A 27,553-nucleotide genomic window follows, 5' to 3' on the forward strand; every position below is an offset into this window, starting at 1 on the left:
TTTTTACATCAGAAGAAAATGAGGGACAAGGAAATAAGTAACTTGCTCAAGGGCACATGGCTGGCAAGTACAGAGTAGAGATGTGAACGCAGACAAAGGTCTTGGAGAACTTTGTGTGCCTCCTTAAAGAGCTTGGGATTTGTTCCGTAGGTGATGGGAAGTGACCCAAAGGTTTTAAGTAAGGGAGTGACATGGTCATATTGAAAGATTCTGTAGTCTTTGTAATTTCCCTGTCTTTCGTTATTTTCTTTGCCTGTTACCTATTTCTCTACAGTGACTAGCAGTGAACTCTTTAAAATAAGCAGGGCCTGTGAGCTTATCTTTGAAGGCTACAAGGAAAGAGGGAGGAGTGGGGGACACGTGCTAGTCCACAGCTGGTCATGGGGATGGAGAGGAGGACAGAACGCCCAGGGAGAGAATGGGTGTGGCAGCCGCCAAGAGAGAAAAGTGGGCCATATCCTTGACCTCACGGCAGGATAAGAACAGCAGCATATGGGAGCCAGCCTGTTCTAAGACCTTTAGGCTGAGGCACTGATAGGCTCATGGGCTGTGCAGACAATCTGCCTTCCTCTCTTTCCTCCTCCCCATGGCCTTTCAGGTGATTAGCATCAAAATATTAAAAACAGCTGTTAGATTTCCAGTGGTGATTAGTAAAGAAGAGAGCATTTCACATCAATTCAGAAATGCTCATCTGGCCATGGCCATTGCTTTCTGAAGGAACCCCACCTCCACTGCCCCCGGGAGCCATTGAATAGCTTCTCCTGCACACACCACACTCACTTTCTCTCTGTCCCCTGCTCTGTTGACTGTGGATGGTAGGGCCGACTCAGTAGAGTCTTAATCTGTATGCAGACTCTTCACGTCCTCCTTAGATTTTGTGCAAGGAAGGAAGAGACGGAGTGTATAAGAAGAAAGAAGTCTGGCTTAGGTTCTAGCAGAAGCTAGGAGATCCAGCCCTCAGACGTGGGTTGGCTGACGGTAGCTTTGTGTGATATGGACAAATGTCTGGAAGTCTCTAGGTCCCAAGGTCCTCGTCTGTAATATGAGGGTGTTGGTTGAAGACTAATCTCACCACAAATAATAAAAATAACCATAGCTGATGTTTACGGAGCAGGTACTAAAAGCCTGACCCCATGCTAAGCATTTTGTGCACCTTATTTATTTAATCCTCACCATAACCCGAGCTCAGTGAAGCTCACTGAAGCCTTTCCTGATCATCCTATCTAAAACTCCCTGTATTAATCATCTATTGCTGTGTTACAAATGACTTCAAATCTTAGTAGCTTCAAAAACCACAATAAAAATTATAGTCACATAGTTTTTGTGGGTCAGAATTCCAGAGCAGCTTGGCTGACTGGTTACGGCTTGGAGTCTTTTATGAGTTTGCTGGGGCTGCAGTCATCACTTTCAACATGGCAGGTAGACATTGGCTATTGGCAAGGTCAGCACTGGCTATTGGCAAGAGGCTCCTTTCATCACCACCTTGCCATAGTGCTATCCATGAGACCATTCGAATGTTCCCACAACACAGGAGCTGGCTTCCCCAAGAGTAAGTGATCCAAGAGAGAGCACGGTAGAACCTGCAATGTCTTTAATGACCTGTGCATGTATGTATACAAAGACGGGACCACTGGGAGGTGATGGTCATCAGGGGCCATCTTTGAAGCTGGCCGTCACCTTCCCACTAAATTTATATCATATTACTGTGTATTACCTTTAATAGCACTTCTCTGAAATTATCTCTTTTTGTTTACTTGAGACTCGTTTCCTCCCTGCTGGAATGTAAGTGTCCTGAGAGCAGGGATTTCATCTTTTAAAAATTAATTAATTAATGGCTGCGTTGGGTCTTCGTTTCTGCACGCGGGCTTTCTCTAGTTGCGGTGAGTGGGGCCTACTCTTCGATATGGCGCTCGGGCTTCTCATTGTGGTGGCTTTTCTTGTTGCGGAGCACGGGCTCTAGGTGCACAGGCTTCAGTAGCTGTGGGGTGTGAGCTCAGTAGTTGTGGTTCGCAGGCTCTAGAATGCAGGCTCAAGTAGTTGTGGTGCACGGGCTTAGTCCCTCATCTTTTTTTATTGCTGTATCCTTAGCACCTACAATAAGGTCAGGTGCATAGTTGATGCTTAGTACTGAGCATGGGGTAGGTACCATCATTATGCCAGTTTCAGATGCAGAAACAGAGGTTCAGAGAAGTTAAATAATTTGCCTGAAGCCACATAGATAGTAAGTGTTGGAGCTGGGATAGCAACTTGTATGTAGGAACTGATAACAATCTACATAGACAGCATTCAATGAATAATTGAATAATTATAATCAAACTGGATAATTCCAGTGCTGTCATTATGTGAGTGAAATTATCTGTGGAGTAGAGAGCAGGACAGCATGAAGGAGGAGGGCTGGGAGAATTCCTGAATAATAGCGAAAAACTAGGAGGAAGTATGTATGTGTCTATATAAATGGATATGTGTACATGGTTGAGAAGGTTGTGAGAGATAAATAGAGATATATATAGAGATAGGTAGATAGGTAGGTAGAGGATGTGTGGGTATGGTAGTTGGATCGTTAAAGAGGAGATAATGTACTCAGAGCAGCTGTTATGACACAGACCTAGAGATAATACTTTGACCTTAGTCTTATTTTGCCTCAAAATTCTTTGAAAAATTTGTCTTCAAGAAACATCAAAATTAGTCATTTTTCCTTTAAAAATCCCACAAGCAATTTAAGTTATTATGTGACTTACAAGCATATTGCCAAACTGTACATGGATTGCTAACTTGATTGTGTTTGTGGGAATTATCCATTTTCTGGATTATTTGCCAGAAAAAGAAAAGTACTGACTGTTGGCAACCCACTCTCCATTCTCCTTCCCAGACTCCTGAGGGAGGGGCCCTGGTATTCATCAAACAGACAATGCCCCACCCACCCCCTCTCTTGGCCTGGGAGATGGAAATTTGGGGAGAAATGGAGGGAAATGATTATAAGAGTCTCTCACTCTCCCTCCTCTGAAGCATTCTGGGTCCTGAGTTTGGGGTCAAGGGGTATCGTCTGTGTGGAGGAGTCTTTGGTCTTCGGGCAAGACTAGGGTGAGATTCAGAGGAAAGGCTACAGAAGTTGGTTGCTGAGGCTGGCTTTGATCTAGCCTTGAAGCAAAGGTGGTGTTGGTCCTTTAGTTTCTTCAATGCCCAATCCAGTTCACCACAGTAAGAAAGCAGACAGTGATTCTACAGGGGAGGCCCACTCAGGAAAAACAAAAGAGTTTGCGTTCAGCTTGAACGTATCCTCAGGAACCTGTGGGTAGCTGTAATTAGTTGGAGCAAAACCAGACCTGGTGGAAAGATTGAAATAAGCTTCCCCTCAAATTACTGAGTTTGTGTTCATGAGTTGTAGCAAGACAGAGACTCCATAGTCTTGTGTGAAGGAGGATGGTATTCTCCCTGAGCTTTCCACTTAGACTAGCCAGTTGGTTTATTCAAGGCAGATACTAGGAGGGCCCACCTTTCCTTTTCCATGACTCCCTTATGAGGGAGTTGCAGTACAGTGGTTAGAGCAAAGGCCTTAGAGTTTGCTTTAGTTTGTGCCTTGGGCTCTGCCACTTACTATGTGACCTTAGTCAAACTACTTAACTTCTCTGGGCCTCCATTTTCTCAAATGTAAAAGGGATAATAACTGCTCTTACTTCATAGAATAGTTGTAAAGATGAAATTGGGATGATACATATAAAGCTCTTGTAACAGTACGTTGCATTCAAGAATTCATTTAACAAACATATGTGGACCAGTATACATTGCTATGTGCCAGGTGCAGGAGAATGGTGACAAAGACCTGGTTCTGGCCCCCAGTGAAATTGCTATTCCAGTATGTATGGAGGGTGGTAGCCCGAATAATGTCCCCCCAAATATGTCCACGTTTGAATCCCTGGAACCGGTGAATATATTAGGTTATGTGGCAAGGGGGAATTAAGGCTGCAGATGGAATTGAGGTTGCTAATAAAATGGCTTTAAAATATTATGGATTATCCAGGTGGGCCCAATGTAATAACAAAAGTCCTTAAAAGTTGGAAGAAGGCAGAAGAATGAGTGTCAGAGTGATGCCATGTGAGCAGGACTTGACCCGCCATTGCTGACTTTAGAGATGGAAGGGGGACAAATGCCAAGGAATGCAATGGCTGCTGTAAGACGACAAAAACAAGGAAACGAATTCTCCAGTAGGAGCACAGCCCTGCTGATATCTTGATTGTAGCCCATTGAGGCCCATTTCAGATTTTCGACCTCTAAGAACTCTAAGATAATACATTTGCCTTGTTCAAGGCACCACGTTTGTGGTAATTTGTTACAACAGCAATAGGAAACTAATAGTAATACAGAAAAGAAATACATCAACAAGTGAATATATAATGTAATTGCAGGTGATGATAAGAAAATTAAACAGGTTAAAGGGATAGAGGGTGATGGAGGTGGGGCCTCTTTTAGATGGTCAGGGAAAGAATCTTTGGAGAGAGAAAATTTGAGAAGAGGCTTGAATGAAATGAGAGGACAAGCCATGGATCTGCACTCCAGGTAGAGGGAATAGAGCCTACAAAGGCCTTAAGGAGAGAAGGATCTCGAATTGTTGAAGAAGGATCAGTGTGGCTGAGGCATAGGGGCAAGTGGGAAAGCAGTAGGAGATATCAGACAAGGCAGAAGTCAAGTCCTACAAGCCCTTGGAGTTTTGATTTTATGGTAAGAAGTTCGGATTTTATCCCCCGTGCGACAGGAAACTACTGGAGAGGAATTACTGGAGGGGGTGATATGAAATAATTTACATTTTACAAAGCTCACTCAGGCTGCTGTGTGGGGAATAAACTGGAAGGAGTTAAAGAATGGAGGTAAGAAGCTAAATGAGAGGCTTCCCTGTGGTGCAGTGGTTGAGAGTCCGCCTGCCCATGCCGGGGACGCGGGTTCGTGCCCTGGTCCGGGAGGATCCCACATGCCGTGGAGCGGCTGGGCCCGTGAGCCATGGCCTCTGAGCCTGCGAGTCCGGAGCCTGTGCTCTGCAACGCGAGAGGCCACAACAGTGAGAGGCCTGCCTACCGCAAAAAAAAAAAAAAAAAAAAGAAGAAGAAGCTAAATGAGGAGGATGCTATGGAAAACTATGGACTAGTCTCGGCTGGTGGTGATAGAAGTGGTGAGGAGCTGGATTCTAGACGTATCTTGGTGGTTAGAACTGACTGGACTTTATGTTGGTTTGGATATGAGGTTTGAGGGAAGGAAACAAATCAAGGACACCTTCTAGCTTTGGGCTGGAGCATCTGGGTGGATAGACATGCCATTTACTTACACGAAGAAAACAGGAGAAGGACATGTTTGGAAGGTAAAAGTCCAGAATGTTCACCAAATCAATGCTTAAAGATTATTTTCAGTATCTGATGCCCCTGATACACTGGTCTATTGTTTTTTCCCATCCATATCTATGCTCATCATGTTTCCTCCATCTGAGGCTTCCTCCTCCACTCCATTGTCAAGGGTTCAATTCATATCAAGGCCCATATCCAATGTCACCTCTTTCCTACTTCTGCTATAGGAGAGATTGCTCTTCCTTTTGACTTCACCAAGGCTAGTATTTAAGTCTCTGTAACAGTTTGCTTTTGGACCTCATCTGTAAGTACCTTATCTTTCCTACTGGGTAGTAATCTCCTAGAAGGCAGGAATGTGCATTCCTTTTCTTGTATTCTCTGCTGCTTAGTGACTTGCACACAGGAGGGGCCCAGTAAATGATCACTGAATGGAATTGGATGTTATGGAGAAGACTGTGTTGTGTAGGGGAGTTGAACTAGGTATTCTCTAAGGCTAGTTTCTGCTCTAAGATTTCATGATTCATTTGATTGCATGTTGACTGTCCCCACTACTCAGAAGGTTTCTAAGTTGCCTAGTTCTGCATTTGATTAGGGAGTCCATGAAGAATGCAGTCTACCTTCAATGACCTCCCAAGGGATTAGGAAGGAAATATTGGGTTTGTAGATATATGCAAAGATGGTTTTCTGCTGCCATATATAAATGGTTTCAGATTCTGTGCACCCTTTCTTTCTTTTTTTTTTTTTTTACACTGCAAAACCAAATATAGTTTTTAATATTATATATGACCAACCCCTTCAGCATCAGTTATTGCACTGATGAACACATACATACTTTATGGTTAACAAACAGAAGTATGGAATTTATATAATTTTTTTCCCTGTAAACATACTGCTACTTAACCCTAGCCATGCATTTTTTTTTTTGGTATGCGGGCCTCTCACTGTTGTGACCTCTCCCATTGCGGAGCATAGGCTCTGGACGTGCAGGCTCAGCGGCCATGGCTCACGGGCCCAGCCGCTCCGTGGCATGTGGGATCTTCCTGGACCGGGGCACGAACCCGTGTCCCCTGCATCGGCAGGCGGACCCTCAACCACTGCGCCACCAGGGAAGCCCCATGCACCCTTTCTTGATACTCCCTTCTTCTGCAGTTAATAGGGATAACCTTATAACAGGTCAAAAATAGGAAGTGAAGGTGGGATGCCAGTATTGTCTTCAGTTATTCCATTTCCACAACTGTGCAAGAGTCTCACATGAACTATATATTTAATGACTTAATTTTGACAGCACACATATGTATCCTTTCTAATACCAAGACAGATATATATTCAAAGATTGCTTAATGAAACATATGGTTAAGGGAAGTTGTCGTTCTTAGCAACAATCTGTAATTTTACTTTTATCCATGTATCAGTTAGCTTTTGCTAGAGGACAAATAATCCCACAACATAGTGGCTTAAAATAACAACCACTAATTTAATGCTTAGTTTTGTAGCTGGCAGTCTGGGCTGGCTTGGCTGATCTTGGCTGAAGTCATTTACGTATCTGTGATCAGCTCGTGGGTTGGTGAGGGCTGGACAGTTTGATGGCTTAGTAGAGGTGGCTGGGAAAACTGAGTTACTCTCCACAGTGTTTCTCCTCCTCCATAGGCTAGCCTGGGCTTCTTTATGTGGTGGCAGCAGGATTCCGTAAGTGAGAAGGCAATTATGCAAAGCCTCTTTAGGCCCAGGCTCTGAACTTTTCAACATTGTCCAAAGCAAGTCACAAGCCCAGCTCAGATTCAAGGAGTGGAGAAATTGCCTCCTGACAGAAGGAGAGGCCAAGCTGCATTTTGCATAGGCTGTAGATAACTGGGAGGGGTGAAGAACTATGGCCATTGTTGCAATCTGTCACCATCACTTAGGGTGCTTTTGGCTTAAGTAACAGAAAATTCAACGCCAAGTTGCTTAAACAATAAGGATACATTATCTCACAGAATAAGAAGTTTGGAGGAAAAGTGATTACAGGGTTATTTCATCTGCTTAGCAATGCCATCATGGACCTAGGTTTTTATTGTATTCAGCTTTCCACTGTGTGTTCCCAGCATGTTCGGTTTTTGTGTACATTTTAACAAGTTGTCCACGACAGTTTCAGCCTTTACTTATAAATGACAAAGTCCAGAGGAGAAAAATGGAATGGCTCTGTCTTGTGTCTCCTTTAGAAGTGAGGAAAACCTACCCAGAAGCCCTTGCAGCCTTCCTGTTTTGTCCCATTACATCATATGCCTGTGCCTGAGGATAAGTAGATTGAAAAGCTCTGCCTATCAACGTCATATTAGTAGCTTTTGGGTAGGAAGATGGGAATTAAAGGTGGTGAACTATGCATATATTTCCCTCAAGAAATACAGAGGCTTAGCAACATTGAATGTAGGGCAAGTAGTTCTACCCAGAAAGTGGCTTTGGGTTTATCGTTCTGGACATTCTTACCATTTTCGGTGATTCCTTTAATAACAACAACAACAACAGCAATCTATGGTAAACATCTGTGCAAACATAAAACTAATTCAATTAGTAGGAAGTTTTTTGCTCAAGAAAATTTCAAGTAAATTAAAACAAAAATTTAAAAAAAAACTCTTGTTAAGTGATTTTTTAAAAAAGTGATTCTTATTTTGACTACTTATGTCTGCTTCTTGACACATGTAATACAAAATATATTTCTTTAAATCTTAGAGGCCACTGATGAAGCCTGAGTTTCACAGTCTTAAGCAGTCAAAGAGTAAAGGGATGAAAAAAACAGCCACCAGCTAGGAAACTTTAAAGATTTTGTTTACAGAGTACATTTGTCCTTAATTTAATTAAGTCACAACAATATCTATTAGTTCTCCTGTGTTTCAAATTTGACCGGGAGTGACATATATGGCAAATGCAAGTATCGTTTTTCTAGAAAGTCTCAAGTAAAATATGCCTCTCCTTTAACTACGCTCCATAAATAAAATGTCTTGTAAAAAGGCCATCACCTTAGCAACTGTCAGCTGAATCAGCTTTATGAAGACAAAGTAAAACTACAAGTAAGCCTGCAGATAAGGCCTGGGTAATTTTTTTTTACCATTAAAGAAAGTGAATTTTTTTAAAAAAGTGACTTCTGACCATACTTCGAGAAAGATTAAACTAAGTACATTTAAAGTAAACACTTTTTAAAAAAAGAAGTTACCCCGAAAAGCAAGTTTGAAAATTGCATTGTTCTACAGTTTCCTTCCATTTATGATTTGTTTGACTATCTATTTTCTCTCTATGTTAAACTGCTTACACTTCAAAAGCTTTTCCTCTTTCTATAAGTAACGCTTTTAAAGTGAAATCAGCCAGCACGTTTAGTGAATCCCACACTCTGGGTTTCTTTTATAGTATTTTGATCCTTTGATAGGATTTTGTCAAGAGCATGCTTGTGGGTATAGGGTGTTTGGGGCTGTCAATCCTCTTGCCTACAACAACTTAAATATCTATGACAGGACTTTCAAAAGCAAACCACAATGATTTTAGAAAGGAATTAACAATTTGGGTAATTGGTCAATGATCAAATATTAATAATAAGAGTGTAAATCTAACATATGATTGACTTAATTTTTTTATTTCAGAGTCACGTATTGCAGGGGTGATGTAGTTCAGACACCAGGGTATGATGCTGGTTAGGAGAAAATCTTGGGTAAATTCCACCTAAGAATATTCTTTTCTAAGAACAAAAATCTAAGAAATATAAAATCATTTTTTACACTCACCCCCAGTGTATATGCATGGAAGAAAGCCTGAAAGCACTGCCTCCAAACTGGGTTAACTATGATTACCTTGGAGGTGATTCCTGGTTGGGGGCAATTCCCCATTGCGTTGAGTTTTGGTAGAGTACCTTGCTCTAGTCGTCTGTGGAAGCTGAAAGGGGAAACCCTTCCTAGCTCCCTGCCTAGCAACCAGGGTGTGGTCATATGAACTGGGCTTGTACCTTGAAGCTTCCACCTGAAACTTCAAAACTTGGGTGTGTAACACAGGGCCTGGGGTAAGGTGAGGCAAGTGAGGCATATAGGGTGCTAGAGTGTAAAATTTAAGGAGGCATGCATTTTCAAAGTCCTGGAAGTACTGATTTGCATTTGTCTGACCCTGAGAGTATGTGCCTCCTTAAATTTGGTTCCCTAGGCTCTTGACTTGCATCCTCAAGTCCCAGCCATGGTTTGACATTTGGACAGTCAGCAAGCAGATCATCACAGTGGGAGTGGAGGTGATGATAGTGGAACAATGATGGGGGCGGTGCTAGTGACAGCAGAAACGATGATGGCGGCAGTGGCTGTGGTGCTTCTGACTCCATTGGTGTCATCTTGTACCTTGGGATGAGATTGGTACTGGATCCCATGGGAAGGAATACTGGTCCTCCTGCCTTTGGATTTGTCAGCTCCTTAATAATCCTTCCGACACATTACTTTTCTACTTAAATGAAGCAGCACTGGTTTCTGATGCTCGCAGCCGAGAACCCTGACTAATACAATGGGATAGTGAGCAATTTATATTTTGTCCTCCTTTATCCTTTTCTGTGTTTTCGTGATTCACATATTTATAACCACGTTACTTTTTCATGGAAGGCCAGATATTTTTACCAGCGTGTTCTGTCATCGAGTAGACCAAAGTGTGTAGGATGGGCTCCAGAGTGATTTAATTCAGCATTTCAGTGATGTTAACATGAAGGACCTACATCCTCTTCCACTGTTCCATGGTTGATATTGGCTTTACCTTCGTGTTAGTGACGGCCTGGCTATAGCAATTCCAAGAATTACATGCAGAAATGACAAGGTCTAGAGGAAGAAGCGAAAGGGTCTCTTCTTATGGTACTTTCCCAGGAATGAGACACAATTTTCCAGAAGCCCCACTACTAATTTCACTCTCATTTTATTGGTCCAAATTGAACCACATGCCTAAGGACGGCCTAACTCCTGACAGGGCAATATTCACCTGAGACCAATCAGACCCATTCCTGGAATTGAGGTTAGTTTCCCCTGAGGCACAAGACACTGTAGAGGAAAGAAAAGTGACTGAATAAAATTAGAATTCTCTAAGGGAAGAAGAAAGACTGGAAGAAGGCTGGATAGTCAACTTGCAGTATCCATGATTTATTTTGGTTGCTTGTTGAATGCTTTGTTCACTTTTGGGTGGGTGTGTGGCTACAGTCTGAGTGTTAATGTGTATGTGTTACCTTAAGCAGCTGTTAATCCTGTCTGCTGAAACCAGTTTGAAAATGCTGACTAGATCATAGTAAAATGGTGTAGCCACTGTGGAAAATGGTATGGCAGTTCCTCAAAAAATTAAACAGAATCACCGTATGACCAAGTAATTCTACTTCTAGGTATTCAAAAGAATTGAATTCAGGGTCTCAAACAGAAATTTGCACACTCATGTTCATAGCAACATTATGCACAATAACCAAAAGGTAGAAGCAACCCAAGTGTCCACTGATAGATGAACAGTGAACAGAGAAACACAACGTGGTATGTACATACAGAGGGATATTACTCAGCCATAAAAAAGAAGGGAATTCTGACACACACTAAAACACGGGTGAAACTTGAAGATACCTTGAAGTGAAATAAGGACACAAAAGGACAAAGCCTGTATGATTCCACTTCTGTGAGGTACTTAGATAGTCAAATTCATAGAGACAGAAAGTAGAATGGTTGTTGCCTGGGGCTGGGGGAGGGGAAATGGGCAGTTACTGTTTGATAGACACAGGGTTTCAGTTTGGCAAGATGAAAAAAGTTCTGCACAGCAATGTGAATGTACTCAATGTCACTGAATTGTACACTTAAAAATGATAAATTTTATGTTGTATATATGTTACTACAATTTAAAAGAAAACATAAATTTTTTAAAAAAAGAAAAAAAGCCCATTGTGAGGGTTAATTTTACGTGTCAACGTGGCTAGGCTATGGCACACAAGTTGTTTTGTGTAACATTGGTCTAGATGTTGCTGTGAAGATATTTTTAAGATCAGATTAACATTTAAATTAGCAGCCTTTGGTTCTGTTTCTCTGGAGACTAATACATCAATTTTTTCATAAGCATTATATGGTATTTACAGAAATTTTATAATTAAACAAACGCTCTCCTATCTCTGTGAATAGAGGATGTGGGACCCAAGGTTGTAAATCCCAGCAGCCCTGGACCCAATGCCCATGAAATGGGTGGAAGTCATATAGGAACAAAGGAGGAAGTGTATGGGTTGGGAAAACCCCACAGAGTTTTCCCCTTGGCTTGGAAGTCCCTTCCTGTCCACAGTCCTCTACTGTATTCTTTATGAAACTACTCAAAACAATAGCTGGTATGACAAGCACTCGAAAAACGTTAGCAACTTTTATTATTATTTTAGGGGAAGATGTGTCTTTCCCATTCATAATATTTCCTTTGATGTGGAGAAAGCTCCACTAGGGAAATAATCTGGCCTCTCCCTCCTCTCTCTACTCACAGATGGCTGAGTTTAGAAGAAGAAACAGAGTGTATTAGTCTCTCAGAATTGTTGTAACAAATTAGCACAAATCGAGTAGCTTAAAACAATAGAAGTTTATTCTTCTGCAGTTTTGGAGGCCAGAAGTCTAAAACCGAGGTGTGGACAGGTTTGGTTCCTTCTGGAGACTGAGGAACAGCCTGTGCAATGCCCCTCTCCCCGCTTCCGGTGGTCGCCCAAATCCTTGGTGGTCCTTGTCTTGTAGATGCATCGCTACAATCTCTGACCATCTTCTCTCTGTCTTCTGCCCTTTTCTTTTAAGGCCACTTGCCATTTGATTTAGGGCCCAGCCTACCCCAGGATGATCTCATTTCAAGATCTTTAATTACATACGTGAAGAAGCTTTTTTCCAAGTAAGGTCATAGTCACAGATTCTGAGTGGACACGTCATTTGAGGTGGGGGGTGAGTGGGTAAGAAGGGGTCACCATTCAACCCGCCGCGCAGAGCATGTACATTTCAGCCTCCTCCTCTCCTTGTTTTGTGGGGGGGTGGTGGTGGTGAACCTGCCTGCTGAGAATATGTGTTCTGCTCTGATTCTCCTGTTGTAGGTTTTATAGGAGTCTTGCCCTCCATCAGAAAACCTGTGTGGTAATGCAATTCTGGTGACTGCATGGATAAATCTGTCTAATTCCGGGTTTAGAATTGGAAATCCACTTACCTGAAGTCAGACAGCCTTATTCTTCACTATCAACTTCATCAAGTAAAGGTGATAGCTTGGTGTCCCACCTACCCTATTCTTCTATTTCATGCTTCTATTCTATTCCAGTTTAGAACTCAGGAATAGAAGTAAGGTGCCCTTTATTCGGCTCCGTTGAAAATTCAATTAATATTTCTTAAGGCTCACATCAAATGTCAGCAACTTTCTAAATTCTTTCCTCACTCTCACAGGCAGAATTAGCCATCTTTTCGGGGCCTTTGCCCTCCTTCGCGTTATCTCCTGTGAGTACTTTTTCTGCTTGGGATTACAGTTGTTCACAGACTCGCTGTCTCCCATTTTGCATCCCCTGAAACCCATTCCACTGTGGTCTATGAACAAATGATTGGGGCAAGCAGGAACTATATTTTGACAACCCAGACATCCTCCTAAGAATACTACCGCACAGAATGCATAATTAGCCACCATGTATCCCATTATTCTGTCATGCTTTTGATTTCATTGTCATCTTTGTTTTCTTAGCTGTTATGGGTCATGAATAAGAAAGGAGATCTCACTTTTTACTGGAAGCAGGATCCAAAGGATCTTGTATTTTTTTGTCAAACCAATTTATGGGCTTTACCTACTAAGTAAGGGTGGTCTTTTATACTGCTTTATGTATCTTATAGTTGTGTGGTTTTTTGTGTTTTTTTTACCTTTGAAATGTTGAGAAATACAAAAATGCATATGAAAGAACTTTTCAACGCACACATCACCCCACCATCCAGAGTTCCTGTTAACTCATCTCTCCAGTTTATTCTCTCTCAATTTCAGAGCTGAGTGTATAATTAATTCACTAATAATACTATATAACTTATATGTACTAATTTTTATTTAACATTACATCAGTCAGCATTTTTCTTTGTCATCATGTATTCTCCAAATCATGATCCTTTGGAAGGCTGTATAATATTCCTTCTTACAAATATAATTTTTTCAACTATTTTTTTTCTTGTGGAGTATTCAAATAGTCTTAATTCTTATGTATTTAAAATAACTTTTCAAAATGTACTAACAAGTTATAATTGTTATAGCATTTTGTCTGACATTATTTGTAAAAAGTTGAACAGTTGAAATAGTCAAACTCAAGATGGCCAACAATGCACTAGGACATTGTTCTGCAGAGAAGTCAGTTGATGTGATCGCCAGGATGAACCACACCCTCTTGTGACGCAAGCTGCTGCAGACAGTGCTCTATGCATGGGTTGACATGATGTAAACCGGAGCCCTGCTTCCCTGGCTACAGTGGACTGAACAGAGAATTGATGCTTGAGCCAAAGGCAGTTGTACCTGGGATATCCAGTAGCCAATGAGACTGGCTGATGCAAGAACTCCACCCAAGGCGGTCACTGTATCCTGAATGATGACTGGCCAATCAAACAAAGCCTCTTTCACACAATTTGAATTTGAGACCTATTGGGGGGACTAAGCCAAAAGGTTGGGCAGAAATGGGCAGACACCCAGAGAGGAGTCTGAAAGTCCTGTCTACACGGCAGTGGGAGCCACAAGAAAACAGGAGCAATGGAGTAGAGAAAAGAAATACAGAAAGTAGTTGGCGGTACAAGCAGAGGAAGCAGAGGCAGAGTGTAGCTGAGTCACCATATTGGCAGAGCAATAGAGAGGGAGCAACAGATGCCCACTGCTGAAGCAATGTCAAGAAAAACAGGTGGCTGGAGGTATACTGTGTCCTGAGTGACATTCCCAGCTCCGTCAGGCAGCTGCTAAAACTGCTTCCTGCTCTTCCCCACTTCCTCATGTATCCTTACAACGCACCACATTCACCCAAGTCACCAGAGCACGCCTCTTTTCCTGGCAACCTGAAAGAGCCTTGTCAACAGCACGTAGTATTCATATCTCTATTATGGCACGTATCAGGTGGCATTATGATGATTCGCTTTTAGGATGCTCCCTGACTAAACTCCTGAGGTCAAGGACCGTGTTCTACGCCTTTTTAAAACATCCTCAGCAACTAGGACATACCTTATCACGTAGTGTGTACATACTAATTGTTTCATGAATGAATGACTGGTGAGGAGTATGAGTGTGCATGTGCCCAAAACAGCCTTCAAAACACAGGGAGCTCAATGAGAGAGCATTTCTCTCAAGGAAGTACATTTCTGGTGTATTGTTTTGTCTGCTATTAATAAACGTATCAAACCTTTTAATCTCACAAATTTTATTCGAAACAATGGCTAGACAAATATTCTCCTTTAATTTTGTTGTAACTTAAAAACACATTTAAAAAAATATATAACATTTATCTAGTCTGCCTCATATCAGACATGACACTAAGCTCATAGTATATGTCATACTAAGCTGTATGGGGAGAAGGCACACAATAAGACAAAGCCCCAGCACTTTGGGGCTCTCAGTCTAGGAAAGGAAGCATGCCATCCACACCAAGAGAAATAAAACAGTGTAGAATGGCCACAGTGCTGCTACAAAGTGCTGAGGAACTACTTTGCTGAAATGTGATTTTAGAATAGGCACTGGCAGGTTGAGTAGAGAAGGCTTAGCTCTTAAGGAGATAGCATCTTCTAAACAGTGGTTAATAGTACTCTCTACATTGTCAGCTTAATAGGACATGATCTCTAAATTTCAGATTTCCAAAGCTATTTGGAACATAATAGGTTGTGAGTGCCAGAATTTTTTTCCTGGTAACATTTATCCACTGTCTTAGGGCAAGGAGTTATTTTTCCTTTTCAAACGAGACAAGAAATCACTAATTAATTTTTCTGAAAAGAAACTTAGCAAAACAGTGCTTTGATACAACAGAGTTGCATCAACTTGCTGCTGCTTTTTAACAAGCTGAATGAGTTCAGTCTGGCCACGTGGGGCTGCAGTATCACCACGCCTACCATTGTTGATAACCTGTCAGCAGTGAAGATGACACTTAAAATTGTGACGCAAATTGCAAAACGTTTATTTTACTGTGTTCAGACTTTGAACCACGGTTACTGAGATATCTGAGTTTTAAAAAAGTGATATTGAATGACTATCACCCAAAGGAACACAAATAAATGTTGGCAAGGATGTGGAGAAAAGGGAACCCTCCTGCGCTGTTGGTGGGAATGTAAATTGGTGCAGCCACTATAGAAAACAGTACGGAGGTTTCTCAAGAAACTAAAAATAGAACTCTAATATGATCCAGGAATTCCACTGCTGGGTACATATCTGAAAAAAATGAAAACACTAATTTGGAAAGATACACACACCCTAATGTTCATGGCAGGATTATTTACAATTGCCAAGATATGGAAGCAGTCTAAGTGTTCATCAACAGATGAAGGGATAAAGAAGATGCGGTATATATATATATATATATATATACACAGACACACACACACACACACACATACATATACACACACACACAATGGAATACTAATCAGCCATAAAAAAGAACGAAATAATGCCGTTTGCAGTATCACGGATGGACTTGGAGGGCATTTGTCTTTCTCTGTCTGACTTATAAATGAAATAAGTCAGACAGAGAAAGATGAATACTGTATGATATCACTGACATGTAGAATCTAAAAAATATAACAGACTAGTGAATATAACAAAAAAGAAGCAGACTCACAGATATAGAGAATAAACTAGTGGTTACCAGGAGGGGGAGGGAAGGGGCAATATAGGGGTAGGGGATTAAGGTACAAATTATTGGGTATAAAATAATCTACATGGATATAATGAACCACACAGGGAATATAGCCAATATTTTATAATAACTATAAATGGAGTATAACCTTTAAAAGTTATGAATCACTGTGTTGTACACCTGTAACTTGTATAATATTATACAACTATACTTCAATAAAAATAAATAAAAAATAAATGAAAATGATATTGTTGAATTTCTCATCACATGCTGCAGATATATCTGAAAAACCTCTTCCCAGCGAACACTTAAATTAGCAGAGGAGCCGCTTCACAGTTTAGGTAAGTAAACTTTGAAATGGAATTGCGTATTACTCAAACTTACAGCTTGCTTTTAAACTTCGGCAAAAATTTAATTAAAGAGTATCCTAAGTGTTCCAGGTACACTGTTTGAAAAAGTTACTATTTGGAACTGCTCACCTATGTGAATCAGGATTTTCTCAATACCATGCAAATAAAATAAAATACAGAAGCAAACTAGATGTTAAGGCTGATATAAGCCTGCAATTGTCATTCCTTAACCCAACTTTAAAATGTTTGCATATTATTTGCAAATTAGAGTAGACTGTGTTATTTTAACCTGCCCAGCATCTTTCCTTCTCCAGGTAATGGCACCTCAGTTTTCCTCTGAGACCATCTGTCTCCCCTCCGAGTCCATGGAGACTCTGGGGGGGTCACAGGACCCACTGAGACCATTCAGTGTGTACCATGGTCCAGGGTGCAGTGACAGGGCCAGGGATGGGCATGTGAGTCAGGCCAGGCCACTGAGGCTTAGTTCTGAGATTGTGTTGGGTCCTGTTAGGAAGGAGATTGGAACTTGTGAATATGGTTATAAGCCTGGATCTGCCAGGGACTGCCACAGGGAGGAAGCTCATCTTGAGAATGGAGCAGCCATCCTTCTCCGTGCCTCTCCATGGAGAGGGACACGGAGATGAGAAATGGACAGACAGCTTTGATGGTATTCCTTCAGCCCCTCAGTCAACTGATTCTGGAATCCCAGAAGCACTTCTGGATTTAGTCAATAAATCTTTCTTCTCCCTCACTTTTTTTTTCTTCCCTGAGTTAGTTTGGATGGGGTTATCTGTCACTTGCACTAGAAAAAAAATCTTGATTGATGTGCAAACGATTATATTTTTTCTCATTAGTTGATCTAAGAATAAGCAAATGTAGGAAATTCCCTGGCGGTCCAGTGGGTAGGACTCTGCGCCTTCACTGCCGAAGGCGCGGGTTGAAATCCTGGTCAGGGAACTAAGATCCCACAAGCCTCGCGATGTGGGAAAAAAAAAAATTTCACTAATAAAACATCACGTCTCTTTGTTCTATGCATTCAAGTTCCTCCTAAGAATCACTTGACAATATAAATATTTCAAATATAAAAATTAAAAATTAAATATAAAGATATAAAATGCTTACAATTCCCTGCCTACAAAATAAGGTCAAGTGCATGTGTCACAAGTCATCACAGACCATTTGCAGTCTGTCCTGAGTTACCTTTCCAGCCTCAGGCCTTGAATTCCTTCCATGTCAGAATTCTAGTACTCTCTCCCCAGCTGCCTCTGCCCCTCAGCTCTTCTGCGACTTACTTAGCTTGTCTCCTCTGCTCAGAATACCACCCTTTTCTGGCTGTTGGTTTTTTCACTCATTCCTTATGGTTCCGCTAAATAGCACTTCCTCTGTAAAGTCTTCTAGAATCTTTCCACGTAGAGTTAATTACTCTTTCTTCTGCTTAGCCCTCATCACAGTCTGACCTGTATCATGGCTGGGGGCACATAACTGACTTCCTTCTAGTCTGGAGTCTCATGGGCTGGGTCTACTTCCTATTCATCTGTGGATGCGTCCTGCTTAAGCTCTGTCTGGCACCTAGTAGATGCTCAATGCATATTTGTCAAATAAAATTTCAATGCTGGGCCTCGGGGTAGGTTTTGCTCTTGTTTTCTCTCTTAGGTGCGACTGGCTCTTCTCATCTAGGGTGTAAAGGGAGCTGTATATACTTAGCAGTACTACTGTCAGCATTCACAATCACCAAACACCATTAATGACCCAGGTTCCACCCATTCCTGGTCCAAGAGTGACTTTTATTGGCTCTATTTATTGGCCCAAACATGAACTCCTTGGTTTTAACGGGGCCTTGAGCCAAATTTAGAAAAGCACAGATCAAAGAGCTCCAAGGGCATTCAGTGTTGGGGATGCTACCATTCTTCACCAAGTTTTATTTTGGCTGAGTGGTTTAGTATATTTTTCCTTGGTAATTTCCGTTTATCACAAGAATGGGAGATGTTTAACCAAGTAGTTTACAAGTATTTCAAAACACGTTCAGCTATCAGGAGGCTTGTTTCGTATCCAGACACGCTGGGCATGTCAACTTCTTTGGGCAACACTCTTGCCTCCTGTCACCTTCATTCTGCTGCTTAATTGACTTGCATGCTTTAGGCCATCTGACCTGGTAGTGACTTCCCATGTTGCTTTCCTGAATAACTAATGATAGATATTATACCTACAAGTATTAACCACTCCTGATTTAAGTTAGACTTGTTGGGCAACATGAAATGTTCTTAAGCTGGCCTTCTTTTCCTGATGGACTTTCTTGGGGATCAAGCACCTCACCCCACCACCTCCCTGTGGAGGAAGAATATTGCTGTGGACACTTTACCCTGTATCACAGGATACCCTCACACTTGGAAGAGAATGCAGAGCCCATTCTTTTAACTGGTGGGTTATTAATTGTGATGACCCAGTTCCTACTGCATGATGAGGAATGTTTTCTTCATGGAAACAGCCATGTGGAGGGGAGCGACAGATGCCAGGGTTGTTGTGTTGGCCCAGGGCCAGTTCAGAGGTAGCAGGACTAAACTCTTATCTTTGGGATTGAATTCCGCTGGCTTGTCCTTGGGAGTAGGGACAAAGCAAGAGAGGTTAGCAAGAGAGGTGATAAGGTCCTGTTCCCTTGGGTGTTCCTACTTTGTTGGACAATGCGGGCAAATTATAGGCTGCAGGACAGCATGCTGAGATGTTAAAAAGAGACGGCTACTCTGATTTTCCAGTAGTCAATGCCATCTTCAACACTTTTATTTTCAAATTGATCTTTTCTGTTGATTTTTTTATCTGTTGACAGCCCTCTCTGGGTTTACCCAATTGCCCCTTCCTACCAGTTGGGACCAGGGAAACATTACAGGAGTCACAAAATCAAAGGGGGAGAGTGTGTTTGGAGTGGATGTGTTGCTTTCCATGATTAAAGCCTGAAAAATTAAGAAAAAAATTTCCCTCCCGTTCTCTAGATCTTTTTTGTGTTGTTTGCCTGGAAATGCAGAATTACACATATTTTAGAATGTAGAATAAACTAATTAAGAAACTATGATCATAAATGACTACTCCGTGATCCCTGGAACCCAGTCAGAGACAGTCTGTTGCTAAGGGAAGGGCAGGAGCCTTGGAGTCTGCTGGACATGAGTTCAAATCCTATCGCTGGCTCCTACTAATGTGAATAGAAGGATTACTATGAACTTCAGAGAGAGAATATGTATCAAAATACCCAATTCCTAATAGTGTAGTTTATTATACAATTAGAGCATTTTTAAAAGTAAAATTAAGTATTCTTGAACCTTTGGTAAGTATATATACCACGCAGAAGTAAACTGCTTGCTCTCCCCAGAGATTCTGCCATTTTTATAAGAGAGCGGGGTGGTGGGCAGCCTCTCCTTTGCTTGCAGATTTCCTTTTGTTGCATTTTGATCTTGAGATTGGTGGATGTCTTCCTGTATCCTCAAAGGACTTATGGTTTGGTGGACACTGAGAGTAGCACCCACTTGTTCCTGCAGAGATGGGAAACAAGGGGCTTATTGGCCATCTCGCTCAAAAGGCCCTAGACAGAGAGAAGGAGAAAGAGGAAGTGAAGAGGTTTGGGACTTGGAAGGAGATCAGTACTCTCTGTATCTGCCTGGCAGAGTAAAAGCTCCTAAGTGCAGAAAACATAATGACTGCCTTTGTTGGCTGGAAGTTTGCTGGTGCCTCTGGTTTTCAAGTTTTTGCCTGCTTTATAGAGGCAGGCAGAAAGCATGAGATGCTAGATTCCCTTGAGTTCAGCGCTCTGTATTGCCGGGATATTGAAAAATCATTTTAATTTGTTGGAATGCAAATTCAAGAGGAAAATGTGGAATTGTTGCATAAATACATGATATTTTTAAGTCTAATAAGTCCAAAGCATTATAACTTTGTGAGAAAACCACACAATGTGAAATTTTAATGCTATTAACCTAGGAAAATCATTTTAATTACGTGCACTAAAAATATTGCAGACATTGGTCTTCCCCTCACCACATTTCCATTGAAAGTGGGAGAAGGTGAACAAAAGTTCTTTCCCCCGTTTAATGCATTGAAACATTTTAGTAGCGCCCTTTGTATAACTGATTATCATATGGCGGTAAATGCATGGATTCTGCCTCGGTTTGAGTGCCAGCTCCACCTTTTATAAGCAAATCCTTTAACCTTTCAGTGATGTGATTTCTTGTAAAATGGGATTATTGTAAGGATTAAATGAGTGAATATGTGAAGTGCTTGGCAAGTAAGCATTATATAAGTGTAATACTTTCTTCCTCTTCTTACAGACCAGTTTATCTTCACAAAACTTTTGCGAGGAAGACAGCGTAGGAGTTATTAATGTCCTTGTGGGGAATATAAAGTCCAGAATAACCGAGTACCTTCCCTGGGATCAAATATTTAGTAAGCTATAAAAGTGGGATTCAGATTCAAGCGTTCTGACTTTCCACTCTATTGCCCTTAACTTCTGGAAATTTTACACTTTTAATCTTCTCCTTAATGCTCGGGAGTGAATTAAGCACAACTACTGATTGAATATGTCTTCTTCAGATATATACTTATTAACTGAATAGAACAACTAACAAGGAGGTATTGCCTAAAGGAATATTGGTAAACATTCTCTGATATAATAGCACAAACATTCAGGCATTTTATAGGAATTTTTTTCCCTTCGTGTAACCAAGTGTTTTATTATTATTTTTTTTTTTAGATAAGATTGATTAAAGACAACGGATGCTCAAGCCATTACTATGGAGATTCAGCAACCAAGCGTGAACAGGTCTGTATGTGTGATGATACGACACAAAAGCCATGTTACAAATGATGCAGTCATTGAAAATGAAGCATTTGCTCAATTCAGAAGTGTGATTTCAAGAGATCTATTTCCATACCTTTCGTCCACAGTGTAGCTATCTTTACTTTTAATCAAAACACTGAAGCCTGAATCACCCTGACAGGGCCTGAACAACAGCATCTATGACAGAGAACATTTCGGAAGAAATCCCTTCATTTTGTCCACATGTCTACTTCGAAGCTGTGGGAGTCGGAAAGGAGAAGAAGGAGGAGTTGATGGCTATATTGTTTTGTACAGTGTTACATTGTACAACAGTGGAGGGGGCGAGGAGAGGAAACTGACCGTAACCTGGAAGAGCAGAGATGAAGGAAAAGAGCTGCTTAGGGCACGGTGCTTGTCAGGAGTAGATAGAGTTGCTATGAGGAAGTTTGTTCTAGTCCTTTTAAGGTTTTAGAAAATATTTCTACGTTGATTTCACAGAATTTTATTACTGAGAGGGATTTTAGAACTTATTTGCCACAACTTTTTTCACTTTTTTTTAGTCAGGTAGACAGTTGAGACCCAGAAGGGTCAGCAGTTCCTCCAACTTCACAAGTTGAGTGTAACCAAGTCGCGATTGGGTCTTTTGATTCCCTTTCTGATTCAGCAGTAGCTCATTGTGGAATCTTGAGCCTGATACATTGCTGGTACTCTGCAAATATTTGATGAAGGAAAGAATGAATTCCTGAATGACTCTGTCTCCCATACCTTTCGTTCGTGGACCACTTTTGTACCCCCAAATAAAGTCAAAAGAGATCGTCGTGTGCTTTGCAGTTGGGCACAGAGATGGAGAAAGCAAAGTTTCTAGTTCTGGAACAGAGACATCAGAAGAATGACCCCACTTCTTTTTAAATTTTCTCTTTGCCAAGGGGGGAATCATTCAGCAGAGATGTGTCTGCTGGGAGGGCCAGGTTCTGAAGTCAGCCACGAGAAGAAAATCACAGATAATCAAAACTTCCCTTGAAGTTTTCTTAGGGAGGTACCATGCCAAAGCCTGGTGGACTATTTCTCAGCCAGTTTTCCCTCCATCATTGGAGCAGACAGCTGTTTTCTTGTTTGAGTACCAGTGAAGCAGTTAGCTTACATTTTGAGGTCATGTATATGAAAAATGTGTATTTTAAGCAGAAGACTACACAGGGAAGGTCCATAGGCATGGAGACAAACCTAGGGCAGAACAGATTTGTTGGTCCTGTCTCATGTTCACTCTGGGGCACCTGCTTTTTAAGACCAATACCCATTCCCTCTCTCTCTCTCTCTCTCTCTCTCTCTCTCTCTCGTATATTATCCAACTTACAAAAGTTTAATGTATGTTAGATTTCACTCCACTGTTCTACCTAGTACATTGGGAAAGCTGAACTAAATACTGACCCAGTATCTAGAATCAAAATCTACATTAAAGGTATTTATTTTATCTTGTGGAACTTCTTAGATAAAGATGAGAGGTCTAAACTCTATAATTAGATAATTTTATTGGCAGTGATATGAATTATTATTATTTTGCTGTGGAGGCTTAAAAAAGAGGAAGTTTTGGTATAGATATGCCTGGGAAAAGGAGAATATATTATATGATGACTGAATTTAGAGAAATTTAGATGCAAAAGGCAATCAGCCTCTGACACTCTTGCCCTCTTTTCCCGTCTCTGAAAAAACAAAAACAAAATCCCTGGTTTACTCAGAGTCCCTCTTTTAAGACTTGATTCAGACATCCAAGCCTTCTATCCTCAATAGGCTGTTTGTTGCTTTTCCTGCATCTCTCTCCCTCTTTCTTCCCTTTCTTCCTACCCATCTCCACTCCCAATTCTCCATTCCCATTCTTTCTTATGCTGCAGCTTCACTGTGGACACAGACCACAGCGTCAGGGAGGCTTTTTTAAGAATTTCTTAAACTTACTAAAAAGTAATAAACTCTTGCAGACATTACGAAGGAGGACTTTGGACAGAGATACCTAGCTGATTTCCTGGAACAATAGCTGGGGAATTATTTTTCGGCTCCAGGAGGATAATATTTTAAGTTGCTATATGTTTGCTGATCCTGGGGAGAGGGTTGGAACAATCGAGCATGCACGGGAAGCTTGGGCTCTTGGCCCAGTCGGCTCAGAGTCTAAATATTTGGAGGATGAATACTTGAAAATGCATTTAAACATTTAAAACATTTTATTTGTTTTTCCAGGAAGTCGCATTGTTAATGCGATACAATTCTGCAGCAGGACTCTGTCTGCGGGAGGTGTGAACCTCCTGGACAAGCCCAGGCTCAGGCTCCACCTTAGGCCTTGGTGTGAAGCCAGAGATGTGCATGTCTATTGGCTAATGTCCACGCCTGTGAAGTGGGTTATTATTACAATCGCTCACCTTCAATGCCTGTGTTCTAAAGTCATCCTAAGGGTCTGACCCAACTCTGCACTGAAACCAAGAATGCAACTTCACACACACACACACACACACACACACACACACACACACACACCATTTTCCAAATCAAATGCTGCAATGTTTATCTTCTTTTGTCAGTGCTGCCGCTTTATTATTATTGCCAGCTTCCAGCTCTACACAGATGGTCATCTGTGGTCAGTTTTCCTCTCCTGCCTACGAGGCAACATACCTTTGGGCTGGTATACGCTTAGAGAATTCAAACTAATATGAATGCATTCAATTATGTAAAATGTAATTAGGAAAGCAAATTTGTTGTAAAAGCAGCCTATGTGTTTATATAACTTACAATCAATTAGAAGCAACTGGGCGATTTTCAATGTTCTTTAGACACACAGATATATTCCAGGACCTCAATTATGTCAACTATTTGCCTATCTCAATCAAATGGTCTAGATAATTGCCAAATATCTACTTTGCTATGCTATCAAGTCCCAAACTCTCATTGTCTCGGTGGAATGGAAGTGAGAATCACCTTCACTTCTAAAATTTGAAGTAGAAAGCGCTGGGGAGGGCTGAGGTAGAGAGTAGCATGGGTGTGCACCCGACCTGGTAATTGCCATGGTAAGGTGTCTTAGACAACATGATAATAACTCTCTCGATAGAACTGGGGATGCGGTAGCAACAGTAAAAATTATATTAAACTGGGCCCGATGCCCAGACTATCAGCCTCAGATAAACAAAATATAAGAGAAGCATTTCAAGAGGGGCTAACTTGTGAATCAAGGAAGCTAAAACAGGCCAGAGAGGTGCTCGCTTGAGGAGACAATGCTTTCACCTCCTTGAAAAAGCTGTGCCCAACCTAATTAAAATGCCCAATCTAATTAAAAACCTAACCATAATCTCCCCGGTGGCCCTTCACTCCACCCCTTTCCATTGTTAAGATGCTAATAGGGTCGCTTAGCTGAAAAATTATTAAACCAGAGACTATTTGAGCACACACGCGTAATCCCCAGCCTAGCGAATTGGAGCGAAGATGCTAGTGATTTGTACAGCGATGGTGGTGTCTCCCTCAGCAATGATGTATGACATGGATTAGTGCAGAGCAGCCATCTGCTGTTGAGGAGGGTGATAGAATCTGTTCCACAGCGGCAGATGACTCCCCAGTGCTGGCCAGCTGGCTCAGAGTGGACGAAGTTGGGCAGGGTAAGTGATGCCCCAGCGACCTTCTGGGGAAATAACTCCGGGACCTCTCCCTTAGGTGCCTATATTTGTCCCTGCTGGCTTCATGCATACACATATGTCATAGAGCTGATATGACGCAATACACTTTAGAACATGGAGAAGAAGGAAGAAGCACATACCCACCATAAAGTTTAAAAGTTGCTGGTCTTGAGCATGAGATGTGCCCTTGAGTCTCACGGTAGCCTGGACAAAAAGAGGAAACCTGATAAATCTTATAGCTCACACTATCTGGGAAAAGAAGCAAGTCACTTTCTTAGAAGAAATAAAGTTTTTTCTTTCTTTTTCACGTTTAACTTGATAAAGAGGAGAAATTGAATTTCTCAGGGTGTATATTAGAAAATCAAACTGCTAGAGTGCTTGACCTATTTACAGGGAAAGGACCAGAACATGGATTCCCCAGTGACTAATGAGAAATAGGTAGCGCTCAGCAGTTCCCTAATAGGATTGTGATTTTTACCTTTTTCTCTTTGCATATCTGTATTTTCTAAAATTTCCACCATCTGGGACTTCCCTGGTGGCGCAGTGGTTGAGAATCTGCCTGCCAATGCAGGGAACACGGGTCCGAGCTCTGGTCCGGGAAGATCCCACATGCCGTGGAGCAACTAAGCCTGCGAGCCACAACTACTGAGCCTGCGCTCTAGAGCCCACGAGCCACAACTACTGAGACCATGTGCCACAACTACTGAAGCCCACACGCCTAGAGCCCATGCTCCACAACAAGAGAAGCCACTGCAGTGAGAAGCCTGTGCACCGCAACGAAGACGCAACGCAGCCAAAAATTAAAAAAACAAACAGAAACAAATAAAATAAAATTTCCACCATGAACATGCATGACACTGTCATATAAATGTGCTGGTTCTGGGTCTGCTTGACCTGAGGTCCATTCCTCACTCTTCCTTCCCTGGCTGTGTATTCAGGGGGCCTGACCCCTCTAGGCCAATGTTCTTAGACCCCATGTCAGCCGGCTCCCAACTGGGTTTGGCCCATGGAGGCTCTAGTGGGAGTTTGGAGAACAGGAGGGAGGTTGAAGTTAGGGTATTTCTCCCTCTCTCTCAGTCCTGGGTGGTATCTCTGGCAGCTGCTGCCTCTCTTCCTTGGTTCCATCTCTCACAGGAAACCTGCCATAGTTCCTGCTTCCTCTGGGTAATCCCAGGCCCAGGGCTCGGGTAGCATCACCTCCTCCCTTTGTCCCTCCAGCCTGGGAGTGGTGGCGACTTCCTGCTGTGGCTAGACTCTGGATTGCCTCACCATCCCTTGTTTGGCTTTTAAGTTTCTTTCATCTCATTGCACTAAACTTCCTCTGTTCTAAATATTCAGAGTGGTTTCTGTCTTCCTGATTGGGCCCTGACACAAAGAAACAAAAATGTATTTGAAACAAAAATGAACGGGGCAAAAGAATTTAGAGGAACTTGAGCTGGAGAAGTAACTGAAGAAGCAAAAGCCGATAGATCATGGCAGCACACACAAAGCAAAGTCTGGGCTTGGTGCACACCAGCTGGAAAGGACTTCCGGTCACGTACGGGCCTTTTTAGGCACATTTACGCACACGAATTACAATTTTACTTAGAGTTGTCAGCTCCAGAAGTGAAGGATAACAATATGTCAGTTATAGAGAAAAAACAAACAACCCCCCTCTCAACCCCCATAAGATTTGGAGTCTTACGTCGTTCACGTCCCATAGAATTCAATTCCTGGCTTGTGGTGGATACTGTGGTTGACTCTGCAGCCTCCATTCCACCCCTCCCACATGGCATAGCAGCTGTGGGGTTTGGAGGGGACTGATCCAACCTCTAGCTTCTGGGTTGTGGTCTTGGTTGACATGGTCACTGGATCATGTACCCCAGGCCTCAGCCAATCAGTACCTGGTATTCCCCTGGCCACTGGTGCAACAAAATGAAGCCGGGGTCTCATGTTTGATGATTGGAGAAAGAAAAGTTCTTTCTCCTTCTAGATAGTGTGGTGGGCCCTGAAACTGCTCCAGCATTTTGCTACTAAATGGAAAAAGAGACTCAGAATAGAGCTGACACAAAAAGAAGGGTAAATCCAACACAATCAAAATAAAACAGCTGGATTTCTGATCAAACTGTGCCTGAAGCCCACCGCACCACTGAACTTTTTCTGTTCTAGAGTTTCTCTATTCTATTTACTGTTTAGTACATTTTGATTTGGATCTTATGTTACTTGCAACCAAAAACATGCTAGATGAGACATAGAAATATTGTGTTATTGACTGTGTGGCCTTGGGCCAGTCACTGAATCTTTCTGACCTTCAGTTTCCTCATCTATAAAATGGAACTATAAGTTGATTTATCTTAAGGAATTTTTGTGAGGATCAAATGAGGTAATAAATGAGAAGGTGCTTTGTAAATTGTAAGCAGTTATTTGAATCTTCTTATCACATGTATAATTTCTTTCAATTGTTAATGCAGTTTTATATCTCTCCTACATATAAATAATTAATTTTAGCAAGCATAAATTTCTGTAATAATTACTCCATTGCTGTGAGCGTTCATCAGGATTAATCAGTAATACCCATATTTCACTCTGTGTAGCCCTAAATAATTTACTTTTGAAATCCCGGTTGACCTATGTAATCTTGA

General features: G+C 41.6%; 1 long non-coding RNA gene across 1 annotated transcript in view; it reads left to right on the forward strand.

Moving 5' to 3' along the window:
• Window positions 1–21,311, forward strand: part of LOC309821446 — a 40,503-nt gene extending 19,192 nt beyond the window's left edge. Inside the window, exons 2-3 of the long non-coding RNA XR_014296615.1 lie at window positions 16,414–16,478; window positions 21,220–21,311. This is a non-coding gene — a long non-coding RNA (uncharacterized lncRNA). The remainder of the gene's footprint in view (window positions 1–16,413; window positions 16,479–21,219) is intronic.
• The last annotated feature ends 6,242 nt before the right edge of the window (window positions 21,312–27,553 follow it).

Source organism: Grampus griseus, assembly GCF_964374135.1.
Source record: "Grampus griseus genome assembly, chromosome: 4".
Taxonomy (NCBI): Eukaryota; Metazoa; Chordata; class Mammalia; order Artiodactyla; family Delphinidae; genus Grampus; species Grampus griseus.